At 35.6% G+C, this 23,683-nt stretch overlaps 1 long non-coding RNA gene across 1 annotated transcript; it reads right to left on the bottom strand.

Annotated features, from left to right (window-relative positions):
• Positions 1–9,713: 9,713 nt before the first annotated feature.
• Positions 9,714–22,032, bottom strand: LOC135156731 (uncharacterized). The gene is made up of 3 exons (XR_010295751.1): positions 21,946–22,032; positions 11,634–12,259; positions 9,714–11,149 (listed from the first exon to the last, which is right to left on the bottom strand). It is a non-coding gene; the product is annotated as an uncharacterized LOC135156731 (long non-coding RNA).
• Positions 22,033–23,683: the final 1,651 nt, after the last annotated feature.

The following is a 23,683-nucleotide window of genomic DNA, read 5'->3' as shown; positions in this document are numbered from 1 at the left end:
AAACCTGATTATTTTCATTTCACTCAGGAAAAATTGTGACCCATTACTGACCCATCAATATCAGAGATTGCAACGCAAGTTAGCACACCTGCACCAAGTTGCCAAAGCACAGACAGTTCCGTTCTTTTTTGCCAACAGACGTGTCCCTCACTGGGGCAACTATCTATGTAATTTTTTAATCATTTTTTTTACATACATATATATGTGTACTGGGAGGAAGAGAAGGGAGAAGGACTAGAAACAAAGGAAGTTAGCTATTGCAATGCCCCGAATACCAGTTAATATGAGTAGGGCCTCACGTTTTTCAGACTACAAAAATTTTCCTTAACCCCAGGCAGTAAAAAAAAAAAACCTGGCAGTATATGCAATCAGGCGCACTTTTCACTCACATCAATATGATAAATCTCTATGCTCTGCATATATGACTTGCCGCGCTGGTACGATATGCATAATGTACATGTCAAAAGCATGTGCTATAATGCTAAAGTACTCTTGCCAAATGTACTATAGAAAAACATTCCAGAGCATTGCACAATTATCATCAATCTTACTTTCCCAGAGTCTTCTAGAGATCCCCATTTTAAGATCGAGGTTTAGTTCCAGGGCACCCCCCTCCTCCGATTTTTTACTTCACCACAGAATACTACACTGTAAAGTATCATAGAGTGCCCCCCCCCCCTTACCTCCAGGACTATAACCCCCTCCATAATGAAAAAATACCTAAATTGGCAACATGCATGTATAGGAATTTACAAAAAGGAAATTCAATGATGCAGAACATACATGTGAACATGTCAAACACTGACATTGCATTTTACTACCAGTTTTAACTTTCAATGGCAATGTTCTGTACATAAATGTACATGATGTACCTATGTTTCTATTTCAATTACTGTCAAGGAAAAAAAAACTACATGTAGCATGATTGAGCTAATGTAATATCAGATACATAATGTAGGCCTACATGAGTAAGCCTGCACTTCTCATTTTAAAATCCCTGAAAGACCCACAGCTGTCTAGATTTCAAAACTAATCCTTAGGTTCTCCCATCATCATTTTCCTCATATTTCCACCCTTCCATGCCCGTTGGCTATTTATGGAATCATAATTGACATATTTTGAGGTGATCCCGGGGAAATTTTAGATTCCGACATTCTTTCCTGTCCCAGCAGCTACTGGGTGGAGTACTTTCACTCCCCTCAATTTAAGGGAAGTTTGGAATTAAAGGGGAAGTTCACCCTGAAGAAAACTTTGTTGTAAAAATAGCAGAAGAAATAGTAAAGAATATTGGTGATGGTTTGATGAAAATCCTTTAAAGAGTAAGAAAGTTATTAGAATTCAAAGTTTTGGATTTGTGATGTCATAAACAAGCAGCTGCCCCATGTGTTATGTAATATAAAATGCATGAATTTCAAATTTTGTATGGTTCCTGATGACTTAATTTTGTATTCTATTCATGATCGGGTGTGAAATGATTTGTCTATTGATATACAAAATGTACAGTGAAAACCATTTTCAATTTTCTGAGAAAATGACATTTCATTGATTTTTTACCATTCGCTATGTAGGAATGCTATTCGCATATGACGTCACAAATCAAATAATTGAAATTCTAATAACTTTTTTTCTCAAACCTTCGGCAAAATTTTTTATTATTTTTTCTGCTATTTTTACAATAAACTGTTTGTCAGGGTGAACTTCCCCTTTAAAGATACCTCCTGTAACACAAGTTAGATTAAGGCTAGCTTACCAGTTCAGTTCAGTTCAATTTATTTATTTTCTCAGCAAAAAAAAATCATATATATACAATACGTACAGGAATGACAAATAATATCAGAGAAAATTGGAAACTACAGAAACGTTTATAAAAACTTTTGAGTAGTAGTTCCCAGTACATCAAATTAAATTAAATTAAATATATGATAACACTGAACGAAAAAATGCACACACAGCATCAACAAACCAGCAAACATACAGGGAGGGTGGGGCGGTATGTATGAGATTTCAGCAAGGAGGAAGAAAACAAATCATTTTGCATATTTTATATATATATTCTTTTTAATCTAGATTTAAATGACGCAATTATTTATGGCCCATCATGGTCATATTACCAGATATTGGGAAAAGTACATTCACTCTCATGGATAACATGGGTACTTTCAATCCATTGTGTCAAACTCTGACATCAAAATCTAAATATCTAAAATTCAACTATTCATCATAAATTTTGCAACAACAAATGTTCAAGATGATATAATGTAGGCTTAACTGTAATAATATTGGGGGAGCTACATGTATCAGTAGCCTACCACACATTTCCCTTTAGATCTGATATTATGCAAACACTTACATGTATTAATGCTGTACAAACATATTTTGACCTCAATGTTTGTAATTGCTAGGCAATTTTGTTTTTGTGGAGGCTATTAAAATAGTGTTCGGAAGCCAGTGCTAGTCATCATGTACATGTATGAATGTACATGAGGGTGATGTGACACATATTCTTCTTTCATTTTCCTCATTTATACATTTTTTCAAAATAATCATAAATTTTCCAATTAGCAGTTTGTAGTATACTTTGTAAATAATTGTAAAAACCTACTAGTTCTATCATCAAATAAAAGTAATAGAACTGTCCATTGTTTGGAATAAGATTCTGCCAGAATATCAAGTCAGGTCTACACAATTGCAAAAATACCTATAAAATTGAAACTTGTTTAGGCCTGAAAATACGAAAGAATGATTTTCTGCATTCACAACTGCCTGAATGACATTGCACATGAAGTCTTTGTAGTTATGAACCTACAATAAAACATTCATTTCTACAGCATATGATGCACATTCTTCTTGCCTCACAAAAAAATATTTTTATTTTGCTTTATACACACTGCAAATGTCCCTGCGAGTAACCTTGGAGAAAAGTACCTAAGCCTACGATCTTACACATTTTTTCTTTGGTGGATATTTTATGTACAAAAACTTTGCTGTCAAATCTGCAAACTACCAGGGTTTTTTTATTGGGCGAGTATGAGAAGCTGCTATACATCATCATAAAAACAAGTGCATGCATAAATTGCAAATATATTCCAGCTATCTTGTTGAATATCTCTGCATGTTTTTCCTATCTGTATTCAAAGGAAGTACTTCAACCAAATGGGCTTTCGTCTGTCTCCCACTAATGTGTCTCGCCAGTTTATAGGAGAGGATAAAAGTCAATGATAGACTGGACAATGAACTGGTCATTCAATATTCATGTCCATACACAGAGGAATCAAAAGTAGTGTACCACTATAGTCTATACACAAAATTGAATGTAAAAAATTAAATCTCCAGGTTTTTTATTCACAAAACTGAGACTGACAAAAACAAATTGGACTCCACACAGCATCATGTTCAAACTCCTAATCTTTCTCAAGTAAAGATTGCAACTGTAGACAACTAAAAAAAAAGATTATTGACAAAATTCACTGATGTCACGCCAATTTTAATAAAAGCAGTTAAATGATGGAGACATATCATGAAGGTTAGGAGAAAATTTGTCAAACGATAACAGTTTTTATTATGAAATATTAATTTTTCTTCATCCTTTACGAGCAGCTCAATCTCATGCTATTTCATCAGAAAGCTGAAAATGATTTTACCTGTGACATTCAATATGTCATCAGCAATATTTCTAATAGGTCTAAATGTTGTTATACCAAATGAAACTTTACAGATTTTATGTTATATGTCATATATTCATGTCAAAATTCACATCAACAAAATTCGTAAACCTATTATTCATTCATGGAATTTTGTAGGACCTTCATTAATACATCTTTCTAATTTTTCTGTTGTTAATTAACAAACATTTAGATGTCCAGGTGGACTTCCCCTTTGATATGATTTACATTCAACATAGCTTTATCAACTAAAGAAATTAATAACACATCCCATGAGCAACCAATCATGAAAGGAAAGGGACCAGTGAAATTAACAGCAGACCAAACCTGATCAAATTACGATCAATAGGTATTAAAGCTGTAACACTGAGATCGCAACTGTGCAATATAATGAACATGTACAGTTACAAAAAGTAAAATTGCAAACACTACATGTAGATGTGTAGAGGACACTCTGAATAAATGCTGAACATGACAAAACTTTACCTGGCCCTCAAATCAAACTTTCTATTAGTGTAGATCTATACATAGCCTACATTCTTATACTGTGCAATCTGCAAACAAGTCATAAATGTAGAGTTACATGTACAATATACTTACATACTTTTGTACAATGGATATTATAAATGCATAGAGATCTCCTGATATAAAGTAGTCGGCTTGATAAAAAGAAATGAGAAACCAATCGGCTACAAACAGTCTGCCATCCGACAGCTCTGTTTCCTTCTGCTGAAAAACAAGTCTATTTGGAACCTCCTGCTTTGTGGCAAATCGTGCAATTTAAAACGTGTGTTTACCTGAGTGAGTTTCCACAAAGATTTATACCTTCCTTTAAAGGCATTCTAACCACAACCCAATAGATCTACTAATATATTGTTTTCACTGTCATTAATTTGTTTTAACAATAACAGATGAATACATATATATGTACAGTTTGTATCTACTTTGTTTGTGGTGTACAACCCCATTTTCTATTTTCTTCCCACTATCTATCTATAAAAGAGGAGTGAGTGACACAATGGAAAATCTTTGGCAGAAGGTACTCTGTCATTGTCTCATCATAAATCTTTCTGATTATTTTCAACTTTGACAGAAAACCTGACCTCCAAGAATTGGGTCACAGCTATCCAAAAGTTGTGTGTCAGGGTGAGTGACTTGAGGAGCTTCATTCCTGACAAAAGAGGCAACCTCGAATGCATTGCAACAAAGAATGAACTTGATGAAATATGGCCAAACTGGGTTGGCATATTTATTTCATAGCGGCTAGGCAATGGCTTTTTTCCTCTACTTATGTGCATTCAAAATTCATGAATTTTATATATAAAGTATTAATGTTAAAATAACAAATCATGATAAAGTCTTTATAATACAAAGTACAGTATGTCAATGACGTTTAAAGCAAAATCAATGAATGGGAATAATTCAACAAATAAAAGGCATTAAATTTAAATAAAAATAGGGCAATGCCACTGTTTTAAAAGGCACATTTTAATATCACAGCACAAAGAGCAAAAATAAAAAATATGCAAGGTCGGTGAGAGAGGCATTGAGGCAGATCAATAGGTAAATTGCCAATTCGTCCACTGCCAGCTCATCCACTCACCACATGGTCTATCTTCATTTAGTCTACAGTCATTTCGTCCATCAATATTTCGTCTAACAACCATTTGGTCCAATAACCATTTGGTCCAATAATCACTTCATCTAATCACCAGTTCGTCTAGCAGTTGGTCTAATATTCATTTTACTTTCATTCATTTTACCCAATTAACACATAGTCTAATTAGACCAAATGGTATGGACTAAATGGGTTTGGAGTAATTGGACCAACTGGTTATTAGACAAAATGGTGAGTGGATGAAGTGGCAATTAGGCCATGTGGATATTGGACGAACTGGTGGTAGACCAAATGATAGTAGACGAGTTGGCAATTAGACAAATTGGCATTGGACCAAATGAAAATAAACGGATCAATATAGCATCCAAGCCATAGCCTTGACCAGTGGTCTTGGATTAATTTGAACTCTGAATAAATCACAAAATTCGTGATATAATTCCTTTACTAAATGCATTATTCAATTTAAACATGTACAAATGAGCAAATCAAATCATTTAATAGATAGACCTATGTACATACATCCATACATACATACAAATATGTAATACAGGCAAAAATTATTTTTCAATTTTCAGGGACTACACTACTTTTCACATCTTACAACCTGAATCTGCAATTTGGATTAGCAGTTTGCCTTAACATTGCAATGAATGGGAATTGTCTAGGGCTCCTATTTCAGTTTCCAATGCTCATTGCGCATTTCGGGGGGGGGGGGGGATCACCCCAAGCACCGATGTATATTTTTTCCCTGATTTACATACAAATTCATTGTGCCTGGAGTAGAGTCATCAACTATGACACAAAATCTTTAATATCTGTGACTTACGTTAAATAGCTTCATCTACAGCAGTCCTCCCTCCCAAGGTTTATTGGGGAATTTTTGAATAACTGGGTTCCAAGCCGAAGGTTAGTTTTGGCTAGAGTTCAAAAGGAAGGGTAATCCTTAGGACCAGTCTGATCTCATTTGAGACCGGGATGACAAATCATAAATCATCAGCAATATCTTCACCATTTAATCTGTTCCAGATGCCTAAACGGTGCAGAGGCACTGGCGTTTATGCTTTCCACCAGAACACAATACACAAGAATGTTATGACTTTTTACAGTTCTTGGCATAAGAAATTACCAAATATGGGCTGTTTTGTATGGTTTGCCATACACTGTATCTTTCACACTTCAAGACCATGTACATCTAAATGTTATTAAATAGACAAATTAATCTTATTATCAACTGTAACTCTACTTCAAGGGTTGCCATAGATCCTTTACCTTTATTGATGTTAAGATTGATTGTAAATGTGTTCACCATGTTTTATGAGGTGCTGATCTTATGAATAAAATTTTCCTAATTTTTATTATCCAATTTGGTGATGTCATAGATCTTGGGCATATTAACATCCACCCGATTACAGAAATATGTAGCAAGATCTTATTCAGGCCTAAGAATACCAAAGCATGATTTTCTACATTCACAACCAGCAACAACAACCTATAGAGAAGATCAAAATCAGAAAAAGAGCTAGTGGATACTTGATATCATCCGTCCAGATTACTGATGGCAAAATGGTTGCAATGGAACTAATACAGTTCTTGTAATTCGCTTCACACTGCAAAAATAAGTGACATTCGAGAATCCCTGCAAATGATCCTGTAATTTTCAAAACTACATGTACTTTTCTATACTCTATTTGTAACTTGAAGTATTTTATTTAGAGGGGGAAATTGCAAGTAATTTGATCTTGAACTGGCAAAATCCATAATTTTTGTGATTAGGTGAGTCTGAAAAAGAGTTTTTAAGTGTCAGTTCAAACTTCAAGGCATTGATAAATTCTATTTAAACAAGAGTGTCGCTAAGGCGAGCACATAATACGCCCGCCTGTAAAGCAGAAAATTGAGTTATTGGTCAAGCAAGAAAAGTGGAAGGTGGCGACTTCACCTTTGACTGTCTGACCTCAAAATCAATAGAATTCCTTGGAAAACTTAACGGACGGACAATACAGACGGACAGACAGACGGACAGACACCGAGCGTGATACCATAATACGTTTCGTCCAGACGGGCTTTTAAAAAGAGAGAGACCACCTCAGCCCATTATCATACAACAGAGAATGAGAGAATGTACTTGTTGAAGTGTCAGGTTTCAATGGAATAACATGGTGGCATTAAAGGTAAAATGCATAAACAAACGCAGACTGATATTTGATATGTGGGGCCTACATGTATGTGATACTGTTGCAGTTTTAACCATATTTGTAAACAAAATGTCACTTTGACCACTCAAAGTACTTTCACTCTGCTAAAATACTTTTAAAAAGAACATGATGTGACTTGTGAGTACTACTTATAACATATTTTGCTGAAATAGAATTTATACTTCATTGATTGTAATAAAGGAGTGCACAACTTGACCCCAAGGGATCCTAATCTATCAAGATATGCAACATTTATATACATGTAGTGTTGCAATGTTTATTCAATGTTTCTAAGCGCTGCATAATCAAAATTGGAAAAAATTACCACTTTAAGGTTGAAACTTTTAGAATGAAATCCCAATACAACTGATTGTCTATTGTTTTCTTGTCCTTGTAACTTGAAACTTGTCTGCAACTTCATAAAGGCTAACAGTTTTTCGGAAGTCCATTTTATAATAATTCAAGATGGATGATTGTATACTTTGACTGTGAAAGGGAAAGATATTTAATTGTATAATAACAAGCAATTCATTTTTTCTGTTTTTTTTACATGGTGTACATGTAAGAGCCTTGAAAAGTTTCTTTAATTGAATAAAGATTCTGATACTCATATAATTTCAAATGTAGTCCAACAAAAATAAGCAAGCATGATTAGTTTATTCGCTTTTTAGATTACCGACATTGATCTGCATGATACATGTAGCTTGAAGCTTTCTTGAAGGGCCAACATAGATGTACCTTTTATAGATCTACTTTACCTTTATAATCTAAATGACTTCTAGTCAATTTGCCAAATGATTGTGATTACTACAATGACCCCAACCCAAAGAAAATTACCAGTACCGATAAGTGACAACCTTTTCTTGACAAAAAAAAACATGAATGCTTTTAATCCGATTCAATTCAATCTGACCTTCAAGAAAACCAGGAAAGCACCTCCTTTTTATTCTCTATATTGAGCCAAATTTCTTGTGGAAAATCAAATTAAAGATTCATGGTCTCTAAAGATGGAGGTAGAAATATTTGCTATTTTTTCATGATGTCAAGACCTGGATGAGTGCTCTACTCAAAATGTTGAAAATAACTGTTAAAGTTTCACTGCAGTACACCAGAAATAATTTCAAAACTTTGGCTGATGTATTATAAACAAGTCTAGTAAAAATGCTTTGAGTTTTAGAATAGCCTATAATAAGCATTGACTTGGGAGTTGGGAAGGATGTAGGAGCATTTTGGAAAATGTTATCATGACCTAATTAGGATAATTTAATCTGACACGTTACAAATTTCAGGGTTGGCACAGGAGTGCAATGCTGTCACAAAGTGACATGAATCATTTAACTACTCATTAGACCATGTACAATTATGAAGAGGTAACATACCCTAAAGCACTCAATGGCATTTGGCAATAAATGGATGTATGTCAATTAATAAACAATAGAGAATGCTATATAATTGTAAACATTCATAAACAATTGAACTGTGTCATGTACATACATGTACTTAGTCATCATGTTCTCCACTACTATCTACAAAAGCAATGCAGACCAATTATAGTTGAAAGCTTTCAAATGTATGAACAGAATGTAAATGAACACAAAAACAAGCACTGCATCACATTTTTGTTGTGTGTGTTTGATTGAGGCTCTATTTATCAAATTTATACAAACATAAGCATTGAAGTATAAAAAATATATATGTTTTAGAGTCTGTAATGTGTGTGCCCACTGCAGATTGTATGTTCAGATTGCTTGTCAGTTTTCTATTTTCATTTCATGGCCTGAATGATCATGATGTACATGTATTTATTTTTCATACCCAGACTGAACATATAAAAACATCCATGTACAAATATCTACATTATATCAGTAAAATAAATATTAGGAAAAGGGAATAGTGCAAACATAAATCCAAAAGTGACACAAGGATCTTATGTTAACTTGGCTAGGGCTTCATCATTCATGCTGTCAATGAATGTTTTTTAATGCAAAAGAAAAACCTTGTCATAGTCAGGGATGTATGCAAGTGGTTGATAAGTATTTCTTGAATTGACATGCTTATAATAAACTCAATTCAACAAGCTCATTTCAGCATACAATGAAATGCCCAAGCATTGTTGCTAATATACCCTGGTATGTGCCCCTGCACCTACTCCCTGGTACGTGCCCCTGCCCCCCCTGACGAGTCACAACTTTGAGAAGCGAAATTAATAATTTGTAATTGAAGACTTTTTTTTTTTTTTTTGCTTGTCAATTTTTTTCTGGTACGAAATCTTTTAATTTGTGATTGAAGACCTTTTTTTTTTTTTTTTGCTTGTCAATTTTTTTTCGCGGACGAAATATCATCCAAAAATTTGCCCCCCTTTTGGAAAATCCTGGGTACACCGCTGGAAACATATAGACCTATATTGTTGGCTCATGTACTGACGGAACATGCATTTTATCCATGCCATTGTTAAGCACTGATCTGAAAGGGTAAACTATTCACAAAATGCAGACCAATAGATCAATTTAAACCCCTGAAAATATTCTTACAGCCCCATAAGCAAGTCATAAAGTAAATACTGTGTTTAAGTATGCCCCTGGTAAGAAGTAAGTCCTCTATTGCTGTTCTGCAAACACAAAAGGATTTCTGATTCCTCTTTGTATTTTAAATCACTACTTTGGTTACATCTGAGATATTACACTCTATACTCCTTGTCAACAGCTCCAATGAGCACAAAAAAAGTTATTTTCACTTCAAAACAGTTTGCTAGGTTCCCCTTTTCTTCTTGTTTGTTAAGGGCAAGCTGATATGTCACATAGTTTGAGTATGGAAATAAGCGATGTGAAATATATTGAATTTTACTTTTACACAGAAAGTTGTTTTCATACCAAATTAGCAAGATTGAGCTATTAATGTTGATCTTACAAGCATTACTGAGCCAAAAGCTAATGGAAAATGAAGAAAAGTGAGACACAACTACCGGTATCTATAGAGTATTTCCATACAAATTCATATCTTTACACAAACCCTAAATTATACAAGTCTGAATGTCTGATAAAGATAAAATATGACCTGGCAGAATTAACTTATCTTTGAACAATTTGTTACTTTTTTATCTTCAGACACAAAAATTGCCAATATTCTACAGTATGTATTTACGGCCTCTTCACTTCTTATATTAGTTAAGTACTTCTATTTTGTCTGCACAGCTTCAGAATAAATCAAATTCCTATCAATTTTTTATTACTGTATATAAATTTATGTATATGTGTACATGTATGTACATACATGTTTTAGGATTTTTGAATTATGCAAATATGTACATACATGTACATCTGTTTTGAACCAGGTTTAAAAAAAAATCAAGTTAAACAATTTTATCAATAACACAAACGGACTTCTTCGCTGTTACCCATTTAAATGCTACATGTCTATGCTATTATGTAAGTAGTTCTGCAATGCCCATGGTATGTTAGATGAATAGGGTTGACTGTTAAGCATTGTTTATTCACTAACAATAGTTAGGAGTTATTTTTAGTTCACCCCAGCAGAAATACAGAAACCTTACACAGTCAAGCTGTCTACACCAATGGTACCTATTCCTCTCAGTTTTCCAACCAAGTGAACTATCATGTAAAAATCAGATGATGGCATCCATATCATTTTCTAGGTGCTCCTGTAGCTCTTCCTCGCGACTCCCATTAGGTGGTTTCAAACCGCCTCGATCACAAGAATCCCCGTTAAATTACGAGAACTTTTTTAGGCTGAAAAATACCCATTAATTATTCCTGCATTCACACCGCCCTGAAACATACCCTTCGGGATAAGTTCCTGAAGTTACGAGCATGCGCAGTATGGTCTGATAAGCAGCAAGGCGCGAAATTCAAAATCACTAGCCCAGCAGCAACCCATGCACGGCGCCGCACCCAACGACACGCTGGGCTATAAGTTCCCGTAATTTGCTTTCAGACCGCCAAAAGTCCCACGACCTTGGAAAAATCCCCGCGAAAGTTCTCGTAATTTCGCCAAGTACCTACTATTTATCGGGTATTTTCTTTCGGGGATATTACGCGTAGTTTGCTTTCACACCGCCAAAATACCTGGTATTTTCTGATCGGGGTAAATTTCCCGATCAGAGAATACCTGGAACTGGCGAACTTCGAGGTGGTCTGAAACCACCTATTTTCTCCAAAGATACTGCCTACAGTATCTGATACAAAATTATTTTCTCTTTCTATCAACACCCCCCCCCCCCCCTTCCTTGTACAAAATGACTTAGACACCGTTCTCACTACCTTCCTAAAACTAGTTTAATGGAAACTAGTTTAACTTGTAGTGAGAACGGTCGAAGCGATATTGGAAGCGATCTTCCAAACCGGTTCAGAAAATCACCTCGCGTTTTTTTAAAGATCGCTTTGCCTCGTTAAACTAGTTTTAGCATAAGTAAGGACACAACCGTTCTTCGGGAAGCGATCTTCATACATTTTGAGCACGCTATGTGTAAAATGCCTACGCTGCGGTTTCGGATTTTGCGCGAAACGTGTCACCCCACTGAGAGCATTACCATAGCATCAAGATCGCTTTAAGTGAAGTGGGAATGCTAGGAAAGCGATCTTCCAAACTGGTTTCTTAAACCGGTTTCCAGTAAACTAGTTTTAGAAAGCATAATGAGAACGGCCACTGACATTACATCATTAAAACCTACATGTACATGCAGTAGGTCAAGGACATTCACAATTGAGAAACAAAAACTTAAGCCTACCTGATCTGTGGTTTGAGTTAGAAATGCACTGGAATAGGTCTGTCTGCAGGGGGAGGGGTAGAAACGGAAGAGAAAAATATTCAATTTCTGATGTAAAGAAATTACTATTTTACACACATCTTTAACATGCGACTTAAATTATTGCAGGAAACTTGTATGGCGAGCTCTGTTCCAAAAGGTAGGGCCTACTACACTATACATTCACTTTTACTGAAAATTGAGGTATTGGTATTTGTGGAAACACATATTTATTCATGGAAGAACTTAGAATGTAGACGCAGACCTTTTGTTTTTGTATAGTACATAATGTAGAGTCTGAAGTAGCGAGACTGCAGTCTACATGTAGATTAAACCATGTACTGGGGCTGCTTCTACCAGACATATATCGAGCTTGGAGTCTAGTCTACATCCTAGACATGATTTGTTATAGTGTCAAATTTGAGTCTGTGCTTACATGTATGTATTTAAATAATAGGCCTATTAACATTAATTTAAAAGCAACAAGTGGAATATGTAGTACAATGCAAGCCTCCCTACAGACACATGTATAATCACCCACTTTTCCATAGATGTCTGTCAAAAATATGGGGGGAAATGAGTTTCCATATTTTTTCTGTCAAGTACCAAAAATACATCTATGGACATTGTACAAGTAGAACCTTTTGGAAGCAAACTTTTCATATTGTGATATCAATATACTTCAAAAAAATGCATATGAAGACATTTTCCATAGAAATACATAATACAGTCCAGTGCAACAACCATTTAATAAAAAGTTAATAGAGCACCTCATCACATCGTTGTCAGGAAAAGAAATACCCGTACAACGCTTCTGGTCATTTGTTGGCATGAGTATCACATTTGGACTTGCATATCATGACCATATCATGACTTGTCAGCTGCCTGATTAAGAATAAGTCAAGGGGCCTACATCCTTGAGCTGACTAATGCCACACAAATCCCAGGCAGTCTTGACTGACTTGCATGTCATCAATGACAAGGTCCATCCATGATGTAACAGGACACAGATCAAGCAACAGGATCTCAGGACCCTGGGAGACATGCTTCTGTCTTGAAGATCCTCGGACAGTGAGTGACACAATCGAGAATGCAGAGATATATGAACCTCCCACCAGTACATGGACAATAAACTTTAAGTACTTGAAATGAATTTATTTACATGTAGGCCTAGACATGAAACTCATAATCTTGCCTACATGTGCATGTACATGTGGGTGTACATGTACCTCTCATGTTGACTCAATGCAGAAAGGCCAGTATCTGTTTTCCACGGGCCTACCTACAGACATACATGTAGTAGACCTGCCTGTATGTAGCACAGAAGTGACAGTTGAACTCAGAATGAAACATTAAAATCACAATTGAACTGGATTTATATAGTGTATAGGCTTTCAATAGGAAGAACATCAACCACATAATGACTGTGAAGGAAATATCTAATCACTTTCTGTGGAAAATGTCTGTTGATGTACTACACAATATATATTTATATACAAAAAATCTCTTGTCCAAAGTGTCAGGTAATGGCCCGTACTGTATATACCTGGAATTTCGGAAGTGATCTCTCCTCTCGTATTCATAACATGTAACCATGACAAGGTTTGGTAAACATAGTATCAATGTCCATGGGCTACCAGCACTTCCTTCACTCAGGATGACGTACATGTACTTGCACAAGTTGCAGATTAATAGTCTATGGGATCCTTTCAAATGAAATTCAAGTAAAAAGTGGGACACTTATTTGCCAATCCTTGATACATTTCCAAAGAAAATGATATAACAACAGCATTTTTAAAGTTTATCAAAACTATCCATCTTTTGTACGCTACGTGTGGCTATGTCAACTTTGACACTTTTTTTTCAGGTGGATCTTAGGGCTACAATTGTTTGAGACAACCTGACCAAAGAAACATCAATACAGCATTCCTGCAAAGCAGTGAAATCACTGGTGCTGGTGGATGAACGGCATGAGTCATATTGTAGCACAGGCAAATGATGTGACCTTGATGTGCAAAAATCAATGCAGCAGACAATTTGCTTTGACTTTTAAGAATGGAAAGAAAAGAAGTAAAAACAGGTCTTTGAAAAGGATTTGTTGAAGTAAATCAACCGATATTGAATTGTCAAAACGTCAAAACTGTGGAAATCACAAAGACAATTTACAATGCATGTACATGTACATGTAGACCTCCTACATCCTTTCTCTCTGCTTTCCTCTCCCTATGGATTCCTCACCCCCCCCCCCTTCAGAGTTAATTCCGTTGGCCCTATGTAATTTCTAGTAATCTTTCTTGAAATATCTATAGAGCAATGTCAGTATCATATCATCCCTTCATAAAACATGAATTTAATGAAAATAAATACACTAAAGGATTCTAACTGGACTACAGTTTGATACTTTAAAAGTAAGCCTTCAACTTGTTTGTGATTGTTCCTGTACAAACTCTGATTGTGAACAATTTCTTTGGACTGTTCACAATAATTCATTTTTATCATGTCACAATATATTTAACTAAGGTTTATTTACTGACATAAAGTATAAGAATGCCTGCTTCTAAAGGCAAATAACAGTAAATTAAAGAATATTTTTACACACATCATACATGTTTTTCATCACATTTGATTTCATGGACATTAAATGTGTGCCAGATTTTCAAGGAAAATTGGTAAAAACCTGTTTTTTATGCTCACACTCAAAAGAAAATATTCAGAACAAAGGTCTATAGTTGGGTAGGTAACATTGGAATGCCACACTTTGTGTAGTGTCATAATAAATATCGGAATGCAAATGAAGCATGGTATTTGCTTAAATACCTGCAGTTAAAAGATAATTGTCATGAAATATTCAAGCTCATAATGGAGAATATCCTGTTCTCACCATACATGTACACGTACTTGTACGTGCTTGAGTGCATGAAAATATGTTGTTGACACTGAGATATGATTCAACAGACCACAAGAAGATGAGAGTAATTATTAGATCAAGTTTGCAAAATGAAATGTATACTTTTACTAGCTTCAGTATAGATGGTTATTCACCTTGAAAATCTAATGCATGATGAGTACATTCATGTACATGTACTTAGATTGGACTTAAGTACACTCTTGGTCAAAATAATTAATTAAAATATATCACCACTGAACATGGATGACAAGACAATCATAAATCAATGTTGCTATCTTCTCATTTATTTCTTTTTCAGTAGTCCTAACAAAGACTTCAGAGATTAATGTACAAATAATCTCAAATAATTTGCAAATCTACAACTAGAATGATGTCTTGATTCTGTAGTAAACAAAGTTAAAAAGCAGCTCATCTTTCATGGGTGTAGTGACCGAATAAGCTGAAGTCAGTTCAAGGTTTTAGAAACTAGGAGAGTTTTTTTAAATGAATGGCGAGAGGTGACCAGAGGAATTAGTTCTAAAGCAGTGTTAGTGATGACAGGACTGATGGATAAGATTGAAAAAAATCCTGATAAAAGTTAAGCCTTTTAACTTTTTATCCCTACTGAAAGAAATACTTAAACATAAACAACAAACAAACCAATTAAACCAAAAAGACAATGCAAAACTAACTAAATTCATTTTGTGTAATCAGGATTTCCAAATAAAAAATCTAAATGTGCAATCTATTAGATTAAAAAAAACATTGAAAAAATACTTGGGGCATTTACACGTACTACTTGAGACCTGGCACATGCCTCATCAAGATTAAATGGACCTTTGTTTAGTGTGGACCCCCATTCAATGTATTCCCTATATATTAAAACGAATATATAAATACATAAAATAAAAAATCTTTAAAAAAAAACACATTACCAACATAAAAGATACATATTGTTTAGAGGGCAAGTCCACCCCAACAAAAAAGTTTATTTGAATTAAGAGAAAAATCATATAAACATAACAGTGAAAATTTCATCCAAATCGGATGTAAAATAAGAAAGTTATGACATTGTAACATTTTACTTAATTTCACAAAACAGTTATATGCACATCCTGGTCAGTATGCAAATGAGGAGACTGATGACGTCATCCACTCACTATTTCTTTTGTATTTTATTATATGAAATATTCTAAGTTACTCCTCAGTGTCAAGTGAAATACAATTAATTCCTCCCTGTAGATGTGGAATTAGCATTGTTTAATACTATATGGTTCAGTCAAGTAAGTCCTTATTGCCAAATCTGTAAAAAAAAAAAAATTGTATAATTCAAACAATAAAAAACAAAAGTAATAGTGAGCGAAGGACATCATCGTCTCATTTGCATATCACTGAATTGTGCATCACTGTTTTGTGAAGAATAAGCAAAACTTTAAATTGTCATAACTTTCTGATTTTACATCCGATTTTGATGAAATTTTCAGCGTTATGCTCATTTTATTTTTCTCTATTTATTCAAATCAACATTTTTATTAGTGGAATGCCTCTGGCGGTCTCACCTGCATCACACGATTCAATACAGCAGCAGTGCTGACTTTGAAAAACAACCTTTTAATAATTATTCACAAAAAACACCATTCATATGATACAATACTACATGTACGTTCATTGACATTTGACTTGATAATGTGACCTAAAACTTGTCAGTGATACTTGATTACCCCTGTATCCACATTTTATACACTATATCTATAAACTTTGAAAGTTATGACAGCAATCTAATAATTACCTCTAAAATGGCCAAAGTTCAATGACCTTAAATGACCTTTGGCTTTGGTCATGTGACCTGAAACTCGCATGAGATGTTCAGTGATACTTGACGACTCTTATGTCCAAATTTTAAGAACTAGACCAATATACTTACAGAATTATGATGGTAATTCAACAAATACCCCCAACATGGCCAATATCCATTGACCTTTGACCTTGGTCATGTGACCTGAAACTCGCACAAGATGTTCAGTGTTACTTGGTTACTCTTATGTCCACGTTTTATGATGTAGACCAATACACTTACTGAGATATGATGTAATTAAAAAAAAAAAAAAAACATGGCCAAAGTTCATTGACCTGACATGACCTTTGACCTTGATCATGTGACCTGAAACTCGCACAGGATGTTCAGTGATACTTGATTACTCTTATGTCAAGTTTCAAGAGTCAGATCCATAAACTTTCAAAGTTATGATGGTAATTCAACAGATACCCCCATTATGGACAAAGTTCATTGACCTTTGACCTTGGTCATGTGACCTGAAATGCACACAGGATGTTCAGTGATACTTGATTACTATTATGTCCAAGTTTCATGAATCAGATCCATAAACTTTTAAAGTTATGATGGTAATTCAAAAACTTAACCTTAGGTTAGCTTCTCACTGAACGGGGACTTCCTTCCACCACACGTTTTCCCATTGACACAATAAACAACCGACTCTGACACTTTTTCAAACAACAAAAAAAGTCTTTTTCTTTTCTCTCCTGTGGCTGTATATTCTTCCGAGTTGATAAAACGATGATCAAAAATGATAAATCAAACAAAATTAATAACACTAAAAACACTATTTAACTGTCTAATTACTCCTCATGATCCGAGTCCCCTTCCCGTGTTGAGACTGCCAATTTCCCATAGGAGGGGACTCAAATAACGAGTAATAGCATATTACTCATTTATTATTATCATTTATCATCTCTAGGAAACTGTCTAAAAGTGGCAGAGTGGTTTTGAAGAGGGAAATGAGGGGTAGATGAATATCAACGGGTTAATTGCCGTTTTTTTTTTTTTAAGGAGAGGGGACTTGGGAAATTGGACAGTCTTAACACGGGAAGGGGACTCGGATCACGGGGAGTAATTAGACAGTTACATGTAAATAGTGTTTTTAATGTGATTTTCATTAATTTCAATGATTCTTATTATCGAAAATATTCATTTATCATCTCTAGGAAACTGTCTAAAAGTGGCAGAGTGGTTTTGAAGAGGAGGGAAATGAGGGGTAGATGAATATCAACGGATTAATTGCCGTTTTGTATTTTTAGGAGAGGGGACTTGGATCACGAGTACCGGTAATAGTACTCCTAGTTATCCAAGTCCCCTCCTATGGGAAATTTGACATTTTTAACACGGGGAGGGGACTCGGATCACGAGGAGTAATTAGACAGTTAAATAGTGTTTTTGATGTGATTTTCATTAATTTTAATGATTCTTATTATCGAAAATATTCATTTATCATCTGTAGGAAACTGTCTAAAAGTGGCAGAGTGGTTTTGAAGAGGGAAATGAGGGTAGATGAATATAAACGGGTTAATTGCCGTTTTATATTAGAGGGGGACTTGGATCACGAGGAGTAGTTTTATAGTGTTTTAATTTAATTCTATTGATTCTAATAATTCATATTATCGAAAATAGGAAACTGTCTAAAAGTGACACAGTGATTTAATTCAGATGAAGGGGGACTTAAATCACGAGGAGTAATTATACAGACATTCTTTTTACCTGACGAAATAAAGCAATGGAGACTGTTAAGAAGGAGATGCAATTTGATTTATTTAGTAAAAACGTGATAGACGAAATAAAGCATAATCATAAGAAACATATATATATATATATATGAAAAGAGATTTATTTAGCATAAAAAGTATGACAAAATAAAGCTATATAAGGACTGAAAAAGAAGTAGATGCAATTCTGATTTATTTAGTAAATTAGGAATCAACAAAATAAAGCAATTGAGACTGAAGAGGGATAGGGCCTATTGATTTATTTAGTAAAAACATAGACGAAATAAAGCAAATTTTATATTGTGAGAAACATAAAAAAATTAATATAATCCTGATTTATTTATATGAAAAGTGCTAGTTTACAAAATAAAGCAATAGAGATTAAAAAGAAGATTCAATTCTGATTTATTTAGTAGATTAGGAATCAACAAAATAAAGCAATGGAGACTGTGAAGAGGGATAGGGCCTATTGATTTATTCAGTAAAAACGTAGACGAAATAAATCAAATTTTATATTGTGAGAAACATAGAAAGATGAATATGATCCTGATTTATTTATATGAAAAGAACTAATTTAGGAAAGAGTTCCATATGCACCCCCCACCAAAAATAACAAAAGATTGTTGAGACTTCCGGTTCGTTCACTTCAGATTTTTCTATCATTTTTTTACTGTTGCTTACCTTAGTTGGGACTCGAACTCACCTCGTTTGATCTGCAGTCAAGACCTTTCCCGCTATGCTAGCGAGAAGCGCTGATACCGGAAAGGGTATTTTTACGATTATCAGCCGATAGTTTGACTAGTCTTGACTCGCAGACCCTTTACTGACTAAATAAACCGATGTCTATGGACAATTACACGCACAAGATCTCCCTCGAAATTTGACGGAATAAACCCATATTTTGGTATGTATTTCCACTTCCCCATCATATATGTTCGATATTAGGGCTAGATATATTATTCTGAACCTTCTCCATGTTTTTATTTTCAATTTTAGTGGGGGTTGCATATGGAACTCTTACCCTAATTTACGAACTAAAGCAAATAGAGGTTGAAAAGAAGAAGATGCAATTCTGATTTATTACGCCAATAAAGTAGAGACTGAAAAGAGACAAGTGACACACAACTATGAGTTTGGTAGAGACAGGTACCGTTGGACATGTTTTACTTTTACGTTGTGAAAAATTGTCTGTGGATCCGAGTCACCGGGGACTTGGATCACGATAATGCCGAATAGATATACAGGGATGCCACTAGGTGTCCTCCAAAAATACTGAAACTTATCGCGGGCCGGGACAGTGTCCAAGAAAAAAAATTTAGGGGGGTCCACCTTAAATTTTGGGATGGACACATGTCACAGGTAAAAAATTGGACAAGCCAAAAAAAAAAAAAAAAAAAAAAAAAAATTAGGAGGGGGGGGGGGGTCCGCCCCCACCTCAAATTTAGGGGAGGGGGAAGGACCAAGTGGCTTCTTTTTTTCTTACCTTGTTGTGATCGTTGACTTTGAAGTCAATTAGGTTTGAAAAACTGACGATAGTTAGTTGTGTGTTTCTCATAGAACGCTAGACCAAAAGCTTCAGTCTCTATTTTGGTTGTTCAGCTGAACCGCGTTGGCTCCACTCACCAATACATAGACTGAAGAGTTGTTGGCCCGTACATAAAGACAACGCATCAGCTAACCCAGGGAGCTGATACGTAACCCAAGGAGCTCCGGCCCGCTTTCCGGGCTGGAGCTCCCTGGGTTCCGTATCAGCATGCAGCAGTAACGTTAGATCTAACATTCGGCGGAAACCCAATTTTCGGATCGTTTTTGGTACATAAAATGTCACATTATAAAAAAATAATTACATCCAAACTTACGAGAAAATATATAAATTTCAGAAACATCGTACCTTAGACCGCAGTTACCGCTAATTCCTTTCAAATGATGATCAAAACTTAGTCATCCTCGATTCCTTCGTTGGTCATCGTAAGTTGCCATCTTGGATGACGTCATCATCTTTACAGACGTATTTACCAGTCGCTATTATACCGCGATTCGTGCCGCTGCTTTGCGCTTGTCTATGTGCATGCGTTCGGAACTTGTCGCTCGCATTGATTGGCCAGGATATCGATAATTCTAATCAGAAAGCCTTGATAAAAGCATAACTCAATGAACGTAGTAGGCAGTGCGCGCGTTTATAAATTATGTACTGTATAAAAGCAAATATCTCGGAGAAATATCTCTCACTCGGTCGATCGACATGCATCGCAATCGGGAGAGATAGGGGGGGAAAAAGGAGGACTTTCCGTTTATTTTAATACACAGAAAACAGGAAAAGTCGGAAATACGGAAATAAGACAGATAGCAGGAAAAAAGCCGGAATTCCGTATAAATACGGAAAAGTGGCATCCCTGGATATAGGCCCTACCTATTGTTCTGAACCTTATCCATGTTTTTATTTTCAACTTTAGTGGGGGGGGTGCATATGGAACTCTTGCCCCAATTCGGCGTGTGTACAGGCCACTGCCAAAAATTGCCCAAAAATCTTCACAGACACAGATCTCCAAGTCTAACTAAGCTCACTGCTCAAACTCTCCCGAAGCCTGCGCCCCAGCCGCGCCCCGGCATGGCCCAGGCCCCAGCTAGCCCCGTTCTAGACCAAAAGCTTCGGTCTCTGTTATGTTGGTTGTTCAGCTGAACTCCGTTGGCTTCACTCACCAAATACAGAGACCGAAGTTCTAGCGCGATCTGTACAGGGGACTCAATGGCCATATGTTTATGTACTTAAGATCGGATTAAACGGGGAAGTGAATTTGCGCGACAGCCGAGGTAAGTCACTGTTTTTGTTCTTTTTAACTTGATTTTTCTCCGTTTTTTGGCAATTAATGCCAAGAGGGAATATTAATTTGCATTTTGGTCGGGTTAATTTTCAAAATTTTTGTTCATTAAAGACAAAAATTGAAGAGCCCCGATGGGGGGATTTTGCATTGCAAGTCCCCTAATGGTGGCTGCACGCTAGCGAGCCGTCTGTGTATGAGGAGAAATTAAAAAAAAAAAAAAAAAGTTAAAAAACTCCTCGAAACAGACGGCTGCCAGCTGTCTAGCCCCGTTCCATTTTTACTCGTCAATTCATTCGCATTTCTGAACGATTTTACACGGTATCATAAAGAATTTAACAAAGAATATTACACGCATCATAAAAAAACACTACATCCAAATATTTTGAAATCATAACATCAAGACAACCGTAATTGTAAAAGGTGAAATTTTAAGAACAAACTCACCTTTCGTTGCCACGAAGAGCTAGACTCGAACTCCGACTTCGACTATATCAATTGGCTGACTGCTGCGCAACCTCATTTCCAAAAATGTAGGGGTTCGATCTCGATTCATTGCTTCGTTCACGCGTGAGTAGGTAGGGTGACAGGGAAAAAATCCCAGAGGGAAAATAATGCCCTTTTTCAATATGAAATATATTCTCCGTGAAGTAACCAAATTTTTATTCGGCGTATTTTCATCTCTGAACTTGATTCCCATTTATGTGTATTTCATATTATGAAAAATTTCTGTCATTCTTTCATTCATTTCTTTTTTTGGCCCATAAGGGTCAGGCGCATACAGTACAGAAGAAACAAAAACGGACAGTCACAGTGGCGTCCGGATTGGTGGGGCTGGGAGCCATCGCCCCCTCCCCTCCCAACAAAAAGGGGGGAGAAAACAAAAGAGAAAATTAGGGCTAAAATGATATTATTTCCTGAATAGGCCTATTATTTCAAAATTTATCACAAAATATGATTTTTGTATAAAAATTTTGGAATTTTTTCGCTCGCTTGCAAATTTTTATAAATTTTGCCCAATACGCAATATCTCGCCCTCAATGTTTGGCTCATTACGCCTCTGAAAACGGGTGAATTATATAATTGGGGGCGCCTTGGTCTAGTGGTTACGACTCTCGTCTTTCAATAAGAGGGATGTGGATCAATCCCAGCCATGGTATGTTTTCCTTCAGCAAGATATTTACCGACATTGTGCTGCACTCAACCCAGGTGACGTGCATCCGTGAATGGTTACCCGGCAGGATTAATTCCTTGAATACTGAGCTAAAACCGGGGTAATAATAATAATGACAATGCACCTCGGAATAGATTATTTGTAGATAGATGGCGCTATATATGCCTATTATTATTGTTATATTCAATAAACATTTCGTGCATAAAGATGACATTTGGCATCTCTCTTTGATGCCCTCTCGGATAGCAAAATCAGGTCCTCCTTGCTAATTTTGCCTCATAAGCACCACTGCCCCCCCCCCCCTATATCGGCATTAAACAAATGAAATTGCATATTTTATTGTTCGAAATTGAAATCTGAAACGGAAATACTTGAAAAATTATTTTGCCCAATGATCATTGGATCATCAGCCACTGTGCAGCGCCAGATCGACGTTGCTCTTTCCCTAAAATCGTTGAACACCAAACAAGGGTTATAGCAGCGACTCCCATCTTTTATCGACTTTTGGTCTGATGCGGCCGACGGAGGTTTGAACTCCCGACCTCCTGGCCGGGCCTCCCGGTTATGAGACGGACGCTCTACCTACATTGACAGTTCAGTATCCGGAGGTTTTTTTTTTTAATTACATTGGTTTAAAAGTTATTTCACAAAGAAAAGAATAAGTACCTCCATCAACGAAATTTTATCAGAAGAAAGGATTATTTGGAAGGGAATGCCCCGTTTGACCCTTATACTATTCATTTTGTCTGTTGATGGTAAAATATTTACACTTTTTAATTACCCTTTATTTAAGGAAGGAGATCAATTTTGTATTTTTTTTTAATAAAGTAATTCTTCCTGTTTCTTTTGATAGCAAATTTGTTGGGATCCTATTCACTGTTTACTAAACAGAAGTGAGTAAAGCTGACTGGTTGAAAACCAATTTAAATCAATTGAAAATAGAGCTGGAAGAATAATTATGAAAATTGACCCCTATTCAGACACATTACACCTTTTTTCTGGGTTGGGACG

The sequence above is a fragment of the Lytechinus pictus genome, chromosome 2 (genome assembly GCF_037042905.1).
Source record: "Lytechinus pictus isolate F3 Inbred chromosome 2, Lp3.0, whole genome shotgun sequence".
NCBI lineage: Eukaryota > Metazoa > Echinodermata > Echinoidea > Temnopleuroida > Toxopneustidae > Lytechinus > Lytechinus pictus.
The sequence above is the reverse complement of the archived record's forward strand: the minus strand, read 5'-3'. Positions and strand labels throughout refer to the sequence as shown.